At 41.5% G+C, this 18,615-nt stretch overlaps 1 pseudogene; it reads left to right on the forward strand.

Annotated features, from left to right (window-relative positions):
• Positions 1 to 14,873, forward strand: part of LOC117871825 — a 63,625-nt pseudogene extending 48,752 nt beyond the window's left edge.
• Positions 14,874 to 18,615: the final 3,742 nt, after the last annotated feature.

Raw genomic sequence — 18,615 nt, forward strand, 5'->3', positions numbered from 1 at the left:
TCTGAAACTTAAAATGAGAGAGCCCTGTCTTGGAAACATTGTAAGCCTTAGGTATGGTAAGTTATGTGCTTGTGTTTGGTTCATTTTTCTCTGTTTTTAAACGTTGAAATAAAATTTGTTTTTAAGAAAGATCTGTTGACCTTGTCCTGGAAATCCACTTTGGCATCCCTATCTGGAGAGAACAAATGTAGAAGTGCCCCCGCCCTACATCCAGCCCTGGGAGGTGAGCAAGGTCTGTACACTCAGCCCTGGTGTACACTATGAGTTTAGGTCGAATTTAGCAGCCTTAGATCGATTTAACCCTGCACCCGTCCACAAGATGAAGCCAGTTTTGTTGACTTAAAGGACTCTTAAAATCCATTTCTGTACTCCTCCCCAACTAGGGGATTAGCGCTGAAATCAACCCTGCTGGGTCGAATTTGGGGTAGTGTGTATGCAATTTGATGGTATTGGCCTCCAGGAGCTATCCCAGAGTGCTCCAATGTGACTGCTCTGGACAGCGCTCTCAACTCAGATGCACTGGCCAGGTAGACAGGAAAAGCCCCGCGAACTTTTGAATTTCATTTCCTATTTGGCCAGTGTAGTGAGCTGATCAGCACAGGTGACCATGCAGAGCTCATCAGCAGTCCTAGAATCCTAGAGTCCTAGAATGGAGTCCTAGAATCGCAAAAGAGCTCCAGCATGGACTGAACGGGAGGTACAGGATCTGATCTCTGTATGGGGAGACGAATCTGTGCTATCCGAACTCTGTTCCAAAAAACGAAATGTCGGAATATTTGAAAAAATCTCCAAGGGCATGAAGGACAGAGGTTATAACAGGGACCCGCAGCAGTGCCGCATGAAGCCTACCAAAGAACCAGAGAGGCAAACAGCCGCTCTGGGTCAGAGCCCCAGAATTGCCACTTCCATGATGAGCTGCATGCCATTCTAGGGGGTGCCCCTACAACTACCCCACCCCTGTGCTTCCCTCCTCCTCTACCCCTCCCGGGCTACCTTGGCAGTTATCCCCCCATTTGTGTGACGAATTAATAAATAATGCCTGAATTTGAAACAACGACATTTTTGCCTCTGCAAGCGGAAATCAAAGGTGGGAGGGGAGGGTGGTTGGCTTACAGGGAAATAGAGTGAACCAAGGGGGAGGGTTTTCATCAAGGAGAAACAAACAGAACTTTCACACCATAGCCTGGCCAGTCATGAAGCTGGTTTTCAAAACTTCTCTGATGCGCAGCATGCCCTGCTGTGCTCTTCTAACCGTCCTGGTGTCTGTCTGCACGTAATCAGCAGCTAGGCGATTTGCCTCAACTTCCCACCCTGCCATAAACGTCTCCCCCTTACTCTCACAGATATTGTGGTGCACACAGCAAGCAGTAATAATTATGGGAATATTGGTTTTGCTGAGGTCTAACCGAGTCAGTAAACTGCGCCAGCGAGCTTTTAAACATCCAAAGGCACATTCTACCACCATTCTGCACTTGCTCAGCCTATAGTTGAATTGCTCCTTACTACTGTCCAGGCTTCATGAGCAAGCGGTAGGCTGGGGTAGGTGCGAGCACGTGGTGCTGTTGACTGGGAAAGCAGCCTGAGGCAGAAGCCTCCAGCTGGCATGATATTCCAGGCTGGACTGAATCTCCATTAGACGAAACTTAAAGAAGAGAATGACCTGGAGTCATTCCCATTTTTGTCCAGGTGCCCCTGACTGATCTCACCGAGGCTGGCCAGGAGCACCTATGTCTGCCCAGGCGCCCCCGACCGACCTAACTGAGGTTGGCCAGGAGCACCCACGAGACAACAACGATGGCTAGCAGTCGTATTGCACCATCTGCCGTAGGCAAGGCAAGGGGATGCTGCTGTGTAGCACTGCAGTACCGCCTCTGCCAGCAGCATCCAGGAGACATATGGTGACAGTGAGCTGAACAGGCTCCGTGCTTGCCGTGGTATGTCGTCTGCATGGGTAACCCAGGAAAAAAGGCGAGAAACGATTGTTTGCCGTTGCTTTCACGGAGGGAGGAAGGAAGGGAGGGGGGCCTGACGACATGTACCCAGAACCACCCGCGATAATGTTTTTGCCCATCAGGCATTGGGAGCTCAACCCAGAATTCCAATGGGACTGCAGGAACTGTGGGATAGCTACCACAGTGCAACGCTCTGAAAGTCGACGCTAGCCTCGGTACTGTGGACGCACACCACTGACTTAATGCGCTCAGTGGGGACACACACAATCGACTGTATCAAATCGATTTCTAAAAAATTGACTTCTATTAAATTGACCTAATTTTGTAGTGTAGACATACCCTTAGGAAATGTCTGCACAGCCCACAGCAGTTAGCCTCCCAGCTTGGGTCAACAGACTTGGGTCAGCAGAGCTAGTGCTAGTACTCTAAAAATAGCTATGTAGACAGTGCTTCGGAGTTGTGGCATGGGCTGGATCTTAGTCTCTGAAACCTAGAGAACCTTGGTCCTGTTCTCTGGACTAATAGTGAAGGATCACAGGATCCCAACCTGTATAGGGAGATTTTTGGCAAACCAGTAAAGTGCCTGAAACCACTATGGCTTATTGCTAAAAGCAGCCAAGTCAGCAGGCCATAAAGGGGCCATGTAGCAAGCTCAGCTTAACCAAGGACCCTGCGTCCTTCCTGATAAGAATTGTATTGAAGATGCTGATACATGCATTTTAGAAGAGGAGGATGTGCCCCAGGAATATCCCTGGGGCCTCAAGGCAGCAAACTCTGGAAAAACCCACACCTGGTTAATCAATAATCAGAAAGAACCTTTTGCTTGACAATTGAAACTGCTAGCTTAACAAATTTTCCTTAAGGGACATGTCATTGTGTTACTAATGTATAAAATAAGGGGGAAGAGTTGGAGGTATTGGGACTCTTTGGGACTGGACTCTTCCTCTGGATGCATCTTGTGTTCCCCACTGGCTGATGGGCTGCCGCTGTGCCACTCGAGAGCCACACTCAGCTTTGGTAATTATCGAGGGTTGGGGGTGTTTTACTAACCTGTTGTGGACGTGTGTAAGTGCTTGAGACTAAGTGAAGTTTAGCTTTAAGTGAAAGCACTCTTGTGTTGTCCTGTTTGTAGCAGCCATCTATTGGTCGGATGACTGTGTCTCCCCTGATTTATTTCCTGACACCACCTCGCACAGAGTAAATGTTACCAAGAGCTTTGGGTTGAAAAAACCCCAGGTAACAAACCTAGAGGGAGGTACAACTCCAAAGAAAGGATATCTCGCTTCTGGTGGTTGTTAACTGTAACAATATGACTAGGATCACTATTTGTACAGTAATAGTGCTGAAGAGCCCCCATCACTAACCGGGACCCCACTGGGATAAGCACTATACAAACCATGTGAATGTTTTTCCCCACTATTTTTCTTGTGTTTCAATTATGTCTTAACAACAACAACAACAACAACAAAATATCTTTATTCTCCTGTTTCTCAGACACATTATTAATGGCAAAAATCCATCTCCTGGAATCACATTAAGGAAGAAAAGCAGCTAACTTGGTTTCCACATAAAATTTTGCCAAACTGTATTCTTTGTGTTTCCATTCTTCCTACTCTTATTCCATGTCCTCTCTTCCAAAAGGAGAATAAAATGTAGGTTGGTTCTTTAAATGAAAATGGACGTGTGTGGGTGTTTCTGTTGTTCTTGTTCCTTAGCAACAACTACAAAAACAAATGGAGGTTGGTTGTTCCTGCTGCACATTCTCCTGTATTTATTCTGTTTGGGGTACTTTTGATATTTCCAGCATACACTGATGATTCATTCGTTGTGCTTCAAGAAAATCTGTGCTGCAGTCTCCCCGTGTCTTAGTTTAGCTGGAAACTAGTTGAATAAAACAGCAACAGATAAAGAGTTGCAACGTAATGTCCATCCTGGTGCCAGCACAGTTATTAATTTAATAATTGAATATGACTGATTCCTGCACTTGTCCCTTTTAACATGATTCAAAAAGAACAAGAGAAATGGAATTAACTGAAATGACAGACGCATGACAATTTGGAAGGGGCAGAATTCAAATATCTAGCCAATCTTCCTGCCTTGGTGTCTGTCATAAAATGACTGCAGGTGCATGGTGTGGCACCATTCTACCTATTATTAAATCTAACAATTTAAATACTGTGCACCAGATTCCAGTATCTGGCACGTCTGCATCTGGTAAGGGGTGTTTTTGCAAAGGTGATGTTAAAACCCTACTGTACCTCTGTGATCCTGGGTGTGTGGACACTGGGCTTCTCCCTTGCCATAATGTAGTGTAGACTGACTGCTGCCCAGAGCCTACAGGCACCATTCTAGCAGTGAGAGTCACCGAGACATAGGGCTTGCCTGGCAACATCCACTTTGCCCTGACCATACTCCCTACACTGGGGAACTTGGAGTGGAAATGGCGCGGGAGCTGCTATAGCAGCTGTTTACAGCTGGGTGCTACCAGTATGTAAGGGAATACCTCCACTAGCCTCTTAAGCAGAGTCTAAGACAGCTTTGCTCTGGTAAAGTACTCCAAAGCAGCCCTAGCAGGGCCTGAGATCTGGCCCTAGAAGTCGAAACAAGACAGAATGTTGTCAGAAAATGAGAAACAAAACATAATTTTAATGTTACTCTGGGATTTTCAAGGCCAATTTTTTTTTTTTTAAACAACATCTTAGTTCCCTACACAAAAATAAGCATAGTCACATGCCAACAGTTGCTTATACAGTTACCATGGTTGTACACAAATCTTGAGAACATGCAAGTAAAAGGTAGTCAGGCACCTAACTGTTTACATGCGCTTTCAACCAGTTTGCATTGGCAAGCACAATAAGTGTGTGCACAAATGCAGGCATATTGACATTATTTTGTATTAAAGTACAATAGATGCTTTAGAGAGATTTATCATCTGACAGCACTGCCAACTCTTGTGATTCTGAGTATTTTTTTAACCTGTTTCATGAAAACATGACAAAAGGCTGCCAACTTGTGAATTTTCCCTTATTCAGAATAGCTACCATCTCCTATTACAGCCAATGGGCTGAAGCCAGCAAGATGACTGCCATGTCCCTAAATGTAGGCTGCCCTTAATAAAGCAGAGAGACACAAGATGGGTGAGGTAATATCTTCTGTTGGTGAGAGAGACAAGCTTTTGAGCTTCACAGAGCTCTTCTCCAGGACTAGAAAAGGTGACCAGAGTGTCACAGTTAAAATCCAAGATGGGAAAGATTGTTAAGCATAAGGGGTTAACACATGTTGCAAGAAACAACTTAAAATAAAATAAAGTTGGCTCCTACCTCTGACTGTTTTCAGTGAGATTTGAAGCCACAGGTAAAATGGCTGCCTGTGGTTCAGGGGACTGGATAGGACATAGGATCCAGGAAGAAGCAGCAGAAACACTGTGAAAGGTGGATGGTGAGAATGGGAGAGCAGGAGGCAGATTTAGTGGCTGCAGGGAAGTGGGGGGCAAGAGGAAGCGGGAAGGAGTAGAGGGAGGCGGGGCAGGTATGGGGTAAGGTTAGGAGGGGAGCATGTAGAAGGTGGAGCAGGGGGAGGCCTGGCTGATGGGGGGAGGACAATGTGTGTGGGGTTTGGCAGCAGTAGGAGGCAGGAGAGTGTGTGTGGAGGTGCTGCCCAGTCTTGGGCAAAGAAGTGGGGCAGGGCGTAGTAGGGAATTACTTCCTGCAAAATGCTAAACCAGTCTCCTGTTGTTTTTACTATGACATTATTGATTATATGAATGACTGATATAAGTTTAAAGTTCTTTAATATCTGTATCTGTAACTCATCAACCCTAAAAATATGTCTATCTGTGACTGTGAATCATGATACAGTAATAAGGTCAGTGTTTTTCAAACTACTTACCATTCATCCCTTCTCTTATGAAAAGAAATGAACTAGGAGGATAGAGAGTCAAAACAATAGTAGGAAATAGATGGCAGTTCCCTTATCTTAGGAATGAGGTGAGGATAAGTGAAGTTTCCATCCGAGTAGTCAGAGAACAGAGTGCATTTTTTGTGTGTATTAAACATTGACTTTTCAACCTGACATTATCACACACACATTGACAGAGGAGTAGAAGGGAGTTAATAAAAGTCAAAAGACAGAGTCAAAAACATGATTTGATGGTTTTCAAAATACTAATTTGGGGGTCAATCTTATAATTGTTGGTGGTCTGACAAGGAAGTGTGAGAAGGTGTGGCGGGGATGGAGCCCCCCCTTGCCCTGCCTCTCCCTCCACTCCATCCTCACAACTGTCCTGCTTCCTCCTGCTCTTCCCTCCTTCCACTCCACTATCCTTCCCTCACTGTCCATCCTCCCCCTGTTATTGGGAGAAGGGACCCCCCTTATTTGGAAGAGACAGTTAATAGTAATGGAGGATTTGATTATTAGAAATATAGATGGATTGTGTTAAACAGGAGAACCACATGGTGAATTCCCTGCTCTCAAGTCATTCTAGACAGCCTTATGTGCAGCACTGGGGAGGAGTCACTGGTCATAGTACATGTTGCTACCAATCACATAGGGAAAGATAGGAAAGAGGTCCTAGAGGCCGCATTTGGGCTGCTAGGTAAGAGATTAAAGTCCAGGGTCTCCATGGCGGCATTCTCTGAAATACTTCCAGTTCCACACACAGGGCTAGTTAGACACAGAGCCACTCCAGGCACGAGCTAAGGAAGCAGGTGCTTGGGGTGGCCAATACAAAGGGGCAGACTCCATCCGCTATTGGGGCGGCATGTCCGGGTCTTCGGCAGAAATTAGGAGGCGGGTCCCTCAGTCCCTCTCTTCCTCTTTGAGCTGCCACCGAAGTGCTGCTAAAGAGGAAAAGAGGGAGTGAAGGACCCACCACCGAACTGCTGCCGAAGAATGGTGCAGCACGATTGAGCTGCCACCGAAGTGCCGCTGATTGGCATTTTTTTTTCCGCCGCTTGGGGCAGCAGAAAACCTGGAGCTGGCCCTGGTTAGACAGGAAGAACTGAAGGGTCTCATTGTGTGGATGAGACAATGTGCTTGGGAGAAAGGATTTAGTTTTATTAGGAATCAAGCATTTCTTGATTTGGTCCTAAGTGTTGCAAAGGATTTGGTCCAAGAGGTGAATATAGCTGAACTGCTTGGTAATAACGACCATAAAAAACAAGACAAAAAAAAAATGTCACCATGGCTAAACAACTGAGTAAAAGAGGTGGTTAGAGACAAAAATATATTCTTTAAAACTTGGTAGTCAAACCCCACTGAATAAAACAGAAAGGAGAATAAACTCTCTGGGAAGTCAAATGTAAAAGTATAATTAGGCAGGCCAAAAAGGAATTTGAAGAGCAACTAGCAAAAGAAACAAAAACATAGAGCAAAAAAACCAAAAGTATATCAGAAATAGGAAGCCCCCTAAACAATCAGTGGGGCCACTGGATGATGGAGGTGTTAAAGGAACACTGAAGGTCACTGTAGAGAAGCTAAATGCATTTTTTGCCTCAGTCTTCACTGCTGAGGATGTGAGGGAGATTCCCAAACCTGAACCATTGTTTTTAGGTGACAAATCTGAGGAACTATCCCAGATTGAGGTGTCAATAGTAGAGGTTTTGGAACAAATTGATAAATTGAACAGTAATAAGTCACCAGGACCAAATGGCATTCACCCTAGAGTTCTGTAGGAATGCAAATATGATATTGCAGAACTACTAAATATGGCATGTAACATATTTCTTAAATCAGCCTCTGCACTAAATGACTGGTGGATATCTTATATAATGCCAATTTTAAAAAAGAGGCTCCAGAGCCAGTCCTGGCAATTAACTTCAGGACCAGGCAAATTGGTTGAATCTATAGTAAATAACAGAATTATCAGACACATAAATGAACAATTGAGGGTCCCCAAAATATCTGTAATAGAACCATTGCTGCTCAACATATTCATAAATGATCTGGAAAAAGGGGTAAACAATGAGGGATCTTACAAAACTGGGTGACTGGGCAAAAAAATGGCAGATGAAATTCAGTGTTGATAAATGCAAAGCAATGCACATTAAAAAACAGAATCCCAACTATACACACAAAATGATGTGGTCTAAATTAGCTGTTACCACTCAAGAATGAGATCTAGGTGTCGTGGATAATTCTCTGAAAACATCTGCTCAGTGTGCAACAGCAGTCAAAAAGCTAATAGAATGTTTGGAACCTTTAGGAAAGAGATAGATAAGAGAAAAAATATCATAATGCCACTATATAAATCCATTGTACCCCCTCACCTTGAATATTGCTGAAGTTCTGTTGCCCATCTCAAAAAAGATATATTAGAATTGGAAGAGATACAGAGAAGGGTAACAAAATGATTAGGGGTATTGAATAGCTTCCATATGAGGAGAGATTAAAAAGACTGGGACTGTTCAGTTTAGAAAAGAGATGATTAAGGGAGGACATGATAGAGATCTATAAAATCATGAATGGTGTGGAGAAAGTGAAAAATGAAGTGTGAGTTACCCCTTCACATAACACAAGAACAAGGGATCATCAAATTAAATGAATAGGCAGCAGATTTAAAATAAACATAAGGAAGTACTTCGTACAACACACAGTGTGCAAGGTGCTATTTTGAAGGCCAAAAGTATAACTAGGTTAAAAAAAGAACTGCATAAGTTCCTGGAAAATAGGTCCATCAGTGGCTATTAACCAAGATGGTCAGGGGTGCAACCCTCTGCTCTGGATGTCCCTAAATCTCTGACTGCCACAAGCTGGGACTGGACCACAGGGGAAGGATCAGTCAATAATTGTCCTGTCATGTTCATTCCCTCTGAAGCTTCTCACATTGGCTACTGTCAAAAGACAGCATACTGGGCTAGAGGAACCAATGGTCTTACCCAGTATGGCCATTCATATTTTCTCTGGTGAGATGTAATCCCCAGAATCCCTGCATTTAATAAATATACTTCTTATTAGTAGATCTCAAAGCATTGCATAGTGTTTAATGTATTTTATCCTCACTACACCCCTGTGGGTAGGGAAATAGTTCCCCATCCATAAAATGGATATAATAGTGAGACACAGAGAGACTGCATGATTTGACAAGGTCACACAGGTAGAACAGGGATTTGAACTAAGGTTTCCCAATTTATAGTCACCTAACAACTGGACCAAATTTCCTTTTAATCTTTGGGGGAAAGAGTTCCAGACATGACACGGAATGACAACCTTTACAGCTTCTGAGCTTGATGAAGGAATTACCAAAATATGATATTCCTATGATCCTCTGAGCCCCCCATTTTTGCAAGGAGGTAGCCATTTTGAAAAAGTTTAGGGTCCAAATCTCTTCCAGTTTAAGCCCCAATTCTGCAGGCTTAAGTACGTGCTTAAATTCCACCGACTATTCTAGTTGCATCTATAATTCTTTAGAGAGGGAAAAGAATCATACCGCTAGTACTGCTTACTTAAAATTTCCAAGTTACTAATGAACTAATCAATTTCTTAAACATTTTAAGACACTAGGAAAATATTTTCAATGAAGAAAAGTAAGTATAGGTAGGTTATATACTTGTTCTGGAAAAATCAATATAAATCATACGTTAATCTGTAGGAACTAGAAGAAGAGATACATATAAGGCCTGATGTTTCTTGTCCTATCATTTCTGTGTAGACATACAGGGTCTGTGACAATATATGCCAAGGATTTTATAGCAGAGCAAAGAGCTCCACTGTTGGGTGGCTTGAGGGAGGGGGAGGAGAAATAGACACACAGTGTGCTTGTTATTATTGCAGTAAGAAATATTTTAAAAGGCTAAATGCTTCCTTTATTTCTTGAAGCACTTTTTCCATCTTTGTTTAAACCTTTTCTAAACCCCGCAAAGCTGCATACTGCTTCTTGCCAGAGAATGCTGCTTGTATTAGCAAAACTAATGTGAATCTGAGAATATCTTTTTTAACCGAAAATTCAGCTTCCCGTCTGTTCAGTTCTGGCTCTCACACAAATGTTCTGCAAGTGAAAGTCAATTTCAAACTAAGTTTAGATGCACTGACCCATTGCAGCTTTTAGCCCATTAATTCACTGCTTACTTGACTCTGAACCCAATATAGTGAAGCTACGTTTCTGGATATCTATTTCTGAAGTAAATTAGAACCAGAACTGATGTGAACTGTTTGCTGATTTGAACTCTCCCAACTGGTGACAACTCCCAGCTGAGCTTGCTTGGAATAACTTGTAAACATTCACTGCTGTTTGACCTTTAGGGGAAAGCTACCTTCTTTTTTGTATCACAAGGTGACACCCCAATCACTGAGTCAGTTGGTTATATCTTTAGTCTGCACAACTACTTTTAGTCAGAATATAAAATGAAGGCTTCTTTCAGCTGGAGTTCAATCATAAACATAAGGCTTGCCAGGGTCAAGTTTCCTGCAGCTCCGAGTCAGTCCTGGGCGTAAGTGAAGGAGTACACCAGTTGGCCAATTAGTGTGGCATATTTAATTGCTGACATCGGTTGTGCGAAGTCACAGGCTTTTAACCACCAACCTAGCAGGTGCCATGCAGAGTCCAGACACCAAATCACATGAAATGTAGTTATTTTATTCAAAACAGAAACCATAGAGGGAGACTTTAGGAGTCCAGAACAACAACAACAACAAAAGGCTTTGGCTATGATCAAGTGCAATGTCTCTTTAAGAATCAATGAGCTAATAAATCTCTCCCACAAAAGATAAATGAAATGAGTAAGAGCCATGCACAAACAAATCACCTTTCCAAATTATCATGGGATTTTTAAATAATGATCAACTGATCACCTGCCTCTTAGATGGAGAGTGGACTCAAGGATTTGGACAAGCCACCAAGTTTTTTGACCCAGCTCTGAACAGGGAACATTATGCTGTTCACCCTCACTAAAGGAAAGTCTGCCCACAGACCTAACCTCCCCCACCCTCACCTGCCAAAACAAAGATCAGCATGCAGAGTACAGAAACCTTTGCTGTGCTTTTGTTGCACATCAATGCACCTACTTCATGAAGTTATTCTCTTTTTTGATCTATGTGTCTAGATTATTTTAGGGTCCCTTTCACCAGAGTATCTGAGCAGCTATGTTCAGAATTGAGATTTTTGGTGAACTAGGGATGGGAAAGACCTGAGGAAGTTCTCATTCTACATTTAACCAATATTTAGCTCTGGCAGACTCCAAACATAAAACTTACTGAAGTCAGATAGAAATAATATATGAAAAAGATTATAACTGTGTAAGTATTGAAACAATTGGTTCTGGCCTCTAAGCATGAGTATTGTCTAAATATTAATCTGCAGACAAATCTGTAAAGAGTTTTTTTCAAATAAAAACAGAAGTTAAATGCTTTTTTTTTTTTTTTTTTTTAGCAGTAATTAGGGAGGTAGGATCCTGATTCTGCAGTTTTAATTTTGGGGTTTAAGTCTGTTTTAATTTGTCAGACTGGTACTTTTTCTCCATGGATTAGGTTGACTAATATATGCTTGGTGGCATATAAATATATATCATATTAACAATATATATTATCTGTAACATATATACAATGAATTAAGCAGCAATAACATTAAGCACAAATATTGTAACAGTGATACAGTCTTAACTGACTTATACTATAATCCTGTTTACTTATGCTAAGTATCCCATAACATCTTGCGTTTGCTGAAGTAAGCATTTGGCACAAGCAGATAGGAAACTTGTCAAAGTCAAGATTTATTCATTCTGTGACTTTGTACAAGGTAGGAAAGTATCTTCACAGATCAGTACCTGGAATGCTGGTATCCAAAACAAAGATAAGGGAGGCACAAAACAACAAGTTAGGGAACTGGAACAAACTGATGGGTTGGATTTTAGTGACGTAAAGAAATATGTAACTTGTAAAATCATATAAATAATACTAGCTGAAATATGCAACTTGGGGAGCACACCTTCTTGTAAGGTGACTGTAACGTCACTGCATGGGACTGTCCTTTGGAGACTGGTATCATAGAGAATCCTTTTCCTGTACCATGTTAATAAACCTGACTGAGATTGGTTATTTGGGCTCATGAGTATATTGAATAACAAGATAAAAAAACAAAGTGTGGTCAAGCAATTGACTATACAATTTATCAACAAACCATATCCATTTTTATGGACCTAAATGGAGTGACAGTATCATTAATATCCTCAAATGCAAATTCTTTCTTTTTCTTCTTTGGCTCCCCTTCATCACAATAAGATATATTGAATTAGCCTAAGGAAGAGTGGCATCATAAATAGCTAGCTTTAAGTGAACACCATTCACTATCAGTTTCTTTATAATTAAAGTGGACACACTGTTATTAGAGGTAATGGCTTGGTGGTTAATTTTTATTGATTCGCTAAATATATTAGAAAGAGACAAATGGACAGTATAATTGTTTGTGGATCATTGTTTCCTGAAACCTCATTATACTAGGTAGGGTTTAACTGAACAGTGCATTTCTCAAATACTAGGAATGCTGATCAGATTTGCTGAGCCAAGTATTTCTGAATATCAGAAGAAAAATAAGTAGCTGCAAGGTATTCAGGAGCATGCAGAAAAGGATTCGGGGGAAGAAGCATGTTTTCAAATCTCTTGAGAACTGGCACATGTCATGAGAACATTCCAGCCAATCAGGGACACAGCTGATATTTAACAGAATCTCAGCCATCTTGCAGGCATTGCTCACTTTTTCCTCACCCACAGTCATAACAAAAGGAATCTGATTTCTCCTTCCCTGCTTGAGTGATGCTGATGCTGATGCTGCCATCATTTCCTAGTCCATTGTAATTCATATTTTATCCTTGTTTCCATTTTAAATTGTCCTGAATTGCAGTATTTGCAAGTCTGATCTCAATAATAGCTGCTCCCACGGCTGGATTACCCAATAGGTAGACTAAGCACATGCTTAGGGCACCAGCAAAGCAGGGGACACCAAAAATGTTTTTTTTTAATTTGATATTTGATATTTCAAAAAAAGTATCGAAGTAGTCGTCATGGGAAAAATCAGAACTTTGTTAGACTTCTTTACACTCCACTAGACACTCTTCCCCCATTTTTCTTTTCTCTTTTTATTACTTATCCCAACCTAAACCAGGGGAGCATCCTACCAAAGTAGATCGAAATAATGTGAGGAAATCAGATCTTGTCATGTATTGCAATAAATTTATGTTTTATTATTGATATATTCTTCTGAGTTATACGTACTTGATTCGTTTTTTTCTTTCTTATATATATATATATATATTATATATATATACATAAAATAGTGTACATTGTGTAATTTTTTTTTTTATGTTCAGATAACTGAGATAAGGGGCAGGATGAAACGTAATCAACTGAGTGGAGCACAGAAACTGGCAGAAGAAACAAAAAACTTGTGACATTTTCCAAAATCTTCCAAAGCTGACATCATTTTTCAAAGCCAATCCATCAGAAGCAACATCTCCTCTCAGTAGCTCAGACATCGTTCCAAACCCTGTAGGTGTTTCAGAGACTGACCCTTCTTCTATTGGTGAAACAAACACCATTCCAGAACATGTGGATGTGTCAGAGACTGTAACTGATCATCCTACTCCTAGTGGTAAAACAGACATTGTTCTAGAAGGTATGGATGTGTCAGAGACTGAACCTGCCCATGCTGTAAAAATAAGAGAAAAGATCCTGGTATGTGCATTGATTTCAGTACTGATGATGTAGCTTACTGGATAGATCGTGGACCAAATGACTTTCAACTCCACACTGGGCCATTTGAGAAATCATGTTGGACTTTTACCAATGGCAAACAAACAAGATATTGTCCACAAAAAATATTTTTTGGCATGAAATCGAATAGTGAGAAATACACTTGAGGATGGCTACTGTATTCACCATCGACAGGCTCTGTGTACTGTTCTGTTTGCAAACTTTTTACATATAAACCGTCAACATCCTGTTTTGCTGCAGATCGATTTAGTGACTGGCGGAATACTGTTTTAATTGAACAACATGAAAATAGCACTACTCACAGAGATTCAATGTTGACATATTTAAATCGAAGACAGGGCTTTGGATTGACACAAAAATTGGAAGAACAAATTAAAGGGGAGCGTGAATACTGGCAACATGTCTTGCAGCGTGTTATAGCTGTTATTCAAACATTAGCTGAACGTGGTCTGCCTTTCCAGGGATCAAATGACACATTTGGATCTTTGCAGAATGGAAATTTCTTGGGATTGTTGGAACATGTGGCTCAGTTTGACCCATTTTTAGCAGGCCGTATCTCAAAATATGGGAATGCTGGCAAAGGTAACCCATCATACTTATCCAAGACAATATGTGATGAACTCATTGGTCTAATAAATGACAAAGTTCATTCAGCTATTGTGGATGAAATAAGTACTGCTGGGTACTTCAGTTTATCTGTTGACTCTACACCTGATCTTTCACATATTGATCAATTGAGTATATGTGTCTCCCACAGATGGAGAACCAGTTGAACGATTTATAACATTCCTCAATTTGAAAAGCCAAACTGAAGAAATGGCAAATCAAGTACTGCATTATCTGTGACAAGTTTGCAAAATAGATTTCTCAAAGTGCAGAGGTCATTCTTATGACAACGCTGCCAACATGTCAGGGTGTTATGAAGAAATGCAGAAAAAGCTTTTAGAACAGAACAAATATGCCATATTCATACCATATGTTGCACACTCTCTCAATCTTGTTGGCCGCAGTGCTGTTGATTGTTGTCCGGTGGCAGTTAGGTTTTTCTTAACAGTCCAATTACTTTATAAATTTTTCTCTGCCTCAACACACCGATGGGCAGTTCTTAAAACATATTTGGGCAATGATCATGTGTTGAAATCTCTTTCTAATACTCGCTGGGAGGCCATGTTGCAACAAGTGCAATTCTGGAGTCCTACTCAAAGATTGTGGATGCATTAGAAAGTATAGCTGAAGACCAATCACAAAAAAGGAGAAACTATATGAGAGGGAGAAAACATTGCAAACAAGATGCAAGAACTAGAGTTTGTATTCATGTTGACCATGTGGAATGAAATTTGACAGCACTTTTACCACACAAGTCAAACTCTCCAAGAAAAAGAATTGGATTTGAAAACATTTACAGACCTCTGTCAATCATTAGCAGACCACTTACACACTTTGAGGAATGAATTCGAAAGATCTGAAGACATATCAAAAGATATCTTGCCTGATACTAACTACAAAGAAGCCCAGTCCCGCAAGCGAATCAGGAAAAAACAAGCACATGATAGCAGTGCAACAGAAGCAGCATTGAATCCTAGAGACAAATTTCATGTATCTACTTACTACACTATAATTGATACACTTGAAGCTCAGATGAAGAGGAGAGGTGGAGTGTACAAAGGAGTATCAAGTAAATTTTTTTTTTCTCAACGATGTGGACTTATCTGATGAAAAATATTCACAAGGTTCCCAAAAGCTGGTTGACTCATACCCTGTTGACTTGAACATGAATCTCTGTGGAGAAGTACGGCAGTTCCACTGTTATATGCACACAAAGTTTAATCAAACAGGAAAAATGAAATTCAGTCATATTGATCTTCATGACACAATATTGAAAGACAGAATACAATGTGTATTTCCAAATGTAGAGATCACACTGCATATGATTACTAACTGCTCCTCAGAACACTCTTTTTCTCAGCTGAAAAGAATAAAAAACCCTCAGAGAACAACAATGTGTCAGGACAGAGTTGATTCACTTCCCTATTGTGTATGGAAGCAGACATGCTTCGTCGAGTCAGCTTCGATGAACTTATCCAGAATTTTGCAATCACAAACTCTAGAAAGAAGCTATTTTAATTTCAGCATACATGTAAGTTTTGTGTCATTTCGAAAAATAAAATTTTATTTTATAGTATAGTATTGTTTTTATTTTGAATTACATATGGGGGGGCACCATAATCTTTTCGGTGCTTAGGGCCTCTAAAGGTCTTAATCCGGCCCTGGCTGCTCCACATCCCCAAATAAGAATATTTTCTCAGTTTAAACTCTGGAGTATTCATCAGTCATTCTGGAAACAATTTGCAGAATGCAGACATAGGTCCAAATAATGACTCTCCTTCTTCCTCCCCCATCCAATGGCCAAACTATGGGGGAGGAGTTTGGAATCCAAACATTTCAATCTAACGGGCCAAGTCAAATACCTGGAAACCCTGGTAGCATCTGAAATCCCTTGTACTTTGGAATGTCTAAGCCCAGATTCAAATTTTGCAACTCTAATTGAACGTTAAAAGAAACAGTAACATGAAAGAACATATAATTTTTCTCTCAAGCACACTTTAGCATTTCCTGCATCTGGACTATAATGAGCATCTTTAGAGTCCTATCGTTACTTTGCTTATAGTGAGGATGGATATTTACTTTCTTGATAAAGGTTCTTGCTCCCAGTTGCTGTACACAGGCTTGAAGCAGTGGTGTGTGGGGTCTAGCAGAGCCAGACTAAAGGGGCAATAGAGTGAATGAATTCTGTACTGCACTATTTCCTATACTTGAAATGCTTACTACAGTGAGCTATTTATATTCTACTTCAGAATTATGTGTTTTTTTTAATGATGTTCAGTGTTTAATGCTTTAGATTTGGGCTGGTTAAAAAACAAAAATCATTTTGCGAAAAATTTTGAGGTTTTAAAATTTGGGTTTTTTTCTGCATCAGAACAAAAGCTACACCATTTGAAATTTTCATTAAAAAATAAAAAGGGCAGTCTAACACCAGAATAGTCTGATGGTTTGAGTACTCAGCTGGGACATGCACGTTCAACTTCCTACTCTGAATTAGGCAGAGCAGAGACTTGAATCTGTGTTTTCTACATCCCATGAGATTGTCCCAAACATTGGGCTGTTGGTTATTCTGAAGGAAGGGGTGTGAGTCTCTCTCTCTCTCTCCTTCCTTCTCTCCTTCTTCCTGAACCTCAGACATCTTCCTGATGAAAATGTATGCAAAACTAATACTTTTTTTGCAAAACGTTTTGGTTTCAATGAATTAATATTTTCCAATCAAAAAACATTTGGTCAAAAAATTCCCAACTAGCTCTACTTCCGAGGTCAATGCTGAACATGTCTCACTGACATTGACCATTGTAACAAGTGCTTAGTTATACTAGGGAGAAAACATTTAGACACTAGTAAGGAAACTTTGCCATTGAGTTTACTGGGAGAAGGATCAGCAACTGAGGGTATGTCTACACTACGAAATTAGGTCAAATTTATAGAAGCTGGTTTTATAGAAATCAGTTTTATACAGTTGATTGTGTCTGTCCCCACATAAAATGCTCTAAGTGCATTAAGTCGGCGGACCGCGTCCACAGTACCGAGGCTAGCGTCGACTTCCGGAGCGTTGCACTGTGCTTAGCTATCCCACAGTTCCCGCCGTTTCCGCCGCCCATTGGAATTCTGGGTTGAGATCCCAATGCCTGATGATGCAAAAACAGTGTCGCGGGGGTTCTGGGTACATGTCGTCAGGCCCCTCCCCCTCCGTCAGAGCAACAGATTCGTGCAGACAATTGATTCGTGCCTTTTTACCTGGGTTACCTGGGTTACCTGTGCAGACAACATACCACAGCAAGCATGGAGCCCGCTTAGCTCACCATCACCATATGTCATCTGGGTGCCGGCAAACGTGGTACTGCATTGCTACACAGCAGCAGCTAATTGCCTTTTGGCAGTAGACGGTGCAGTATGACTGGTAGCCATCATCGGCTATCTGGGTGCTGGCAGACATGGGGCTGCATTGTTACACAGCAGCAGCTCCTTGCCTTTTGGCAGTGGAGGGTGTATTATGACTGGTATCCGTCATCGTTGTATTCCTCAGTGAGTTCAGTCAGAGGCACCTGGGCAGACATGTTTTGTCTCCTGGCCTATTGAACCGTCTTGACGATGTTGGCTAGCAGTCATAGTACATCATTTTCTGCCAAGCACCCAGAAGATGCTGATGGCTATCAGTCATGCTGCACCGTCTGCTGCCAGCTTAAGATGTAAAAAATAGATGGACCAGATTTTTTCTGCATTCATTTGCTTCCTCCTCCCTCCATGAAATCAGTGGCCTGCTAAACCCAGGGTTTTGAGTTCAATCTTTGGAGGGGGCCATTCTGTGTGACAGTTGTTTGTGTTTCTCCCTGATTCACAGCCACCTTTGTTGATTTTAATTCCCTGTACCTGTAAGCCATGTCGTCACTCGCCCCTCCTTCCCTCCCTCCGTCAGACAATAGTTTCACGCCTTTTTTCAGCCAAGATGCCATAGCACTGGGATCGTGGAGCCCGCTCAGATCACCGCGGCAATTATGAGCACTATGAACACCACGCGCGTTGTCCTGCAGTATATGCAGAGCCAGAACATGCCAAAGCAAAATCAGACAAGGAGGCGATTGCAGCAATTGCAGCGCGGCGTCGAGAGTGATGAGGAAATTGACATGGACATAGACCTCTCACAAAGTACAGGCCCCAGCCATGTGCAAATCCGACCCGCAAAGGCCGATTTTAGCGCTAATCCCCTCGTCGGAGGTGGAGTAAAGAAACCGGTTTAAAGGGCCCTTTAAGTCGAAAGAAAGGGCTTCGTCGTGTGGACGTGTCCAGGCTTAATTCGATTTAATGCTGCTAAAATCGACCTAAACTCGTAGTGTAGACTAGGCCTGAGTTTATTATA

This window comes from Trachemys scripta, chromosome 2, assembly GCF_013100865.1.
Source record: "Trachemys scripta elegans isolate TJP31775 chromosome 2, CAS_Tse_1.0, whole genome shotgun sequence".
NCBI lineage: Eukaryota > Metazoa > Chordata > Testudines > Emydidae > Trachemys > Trachemys scripta.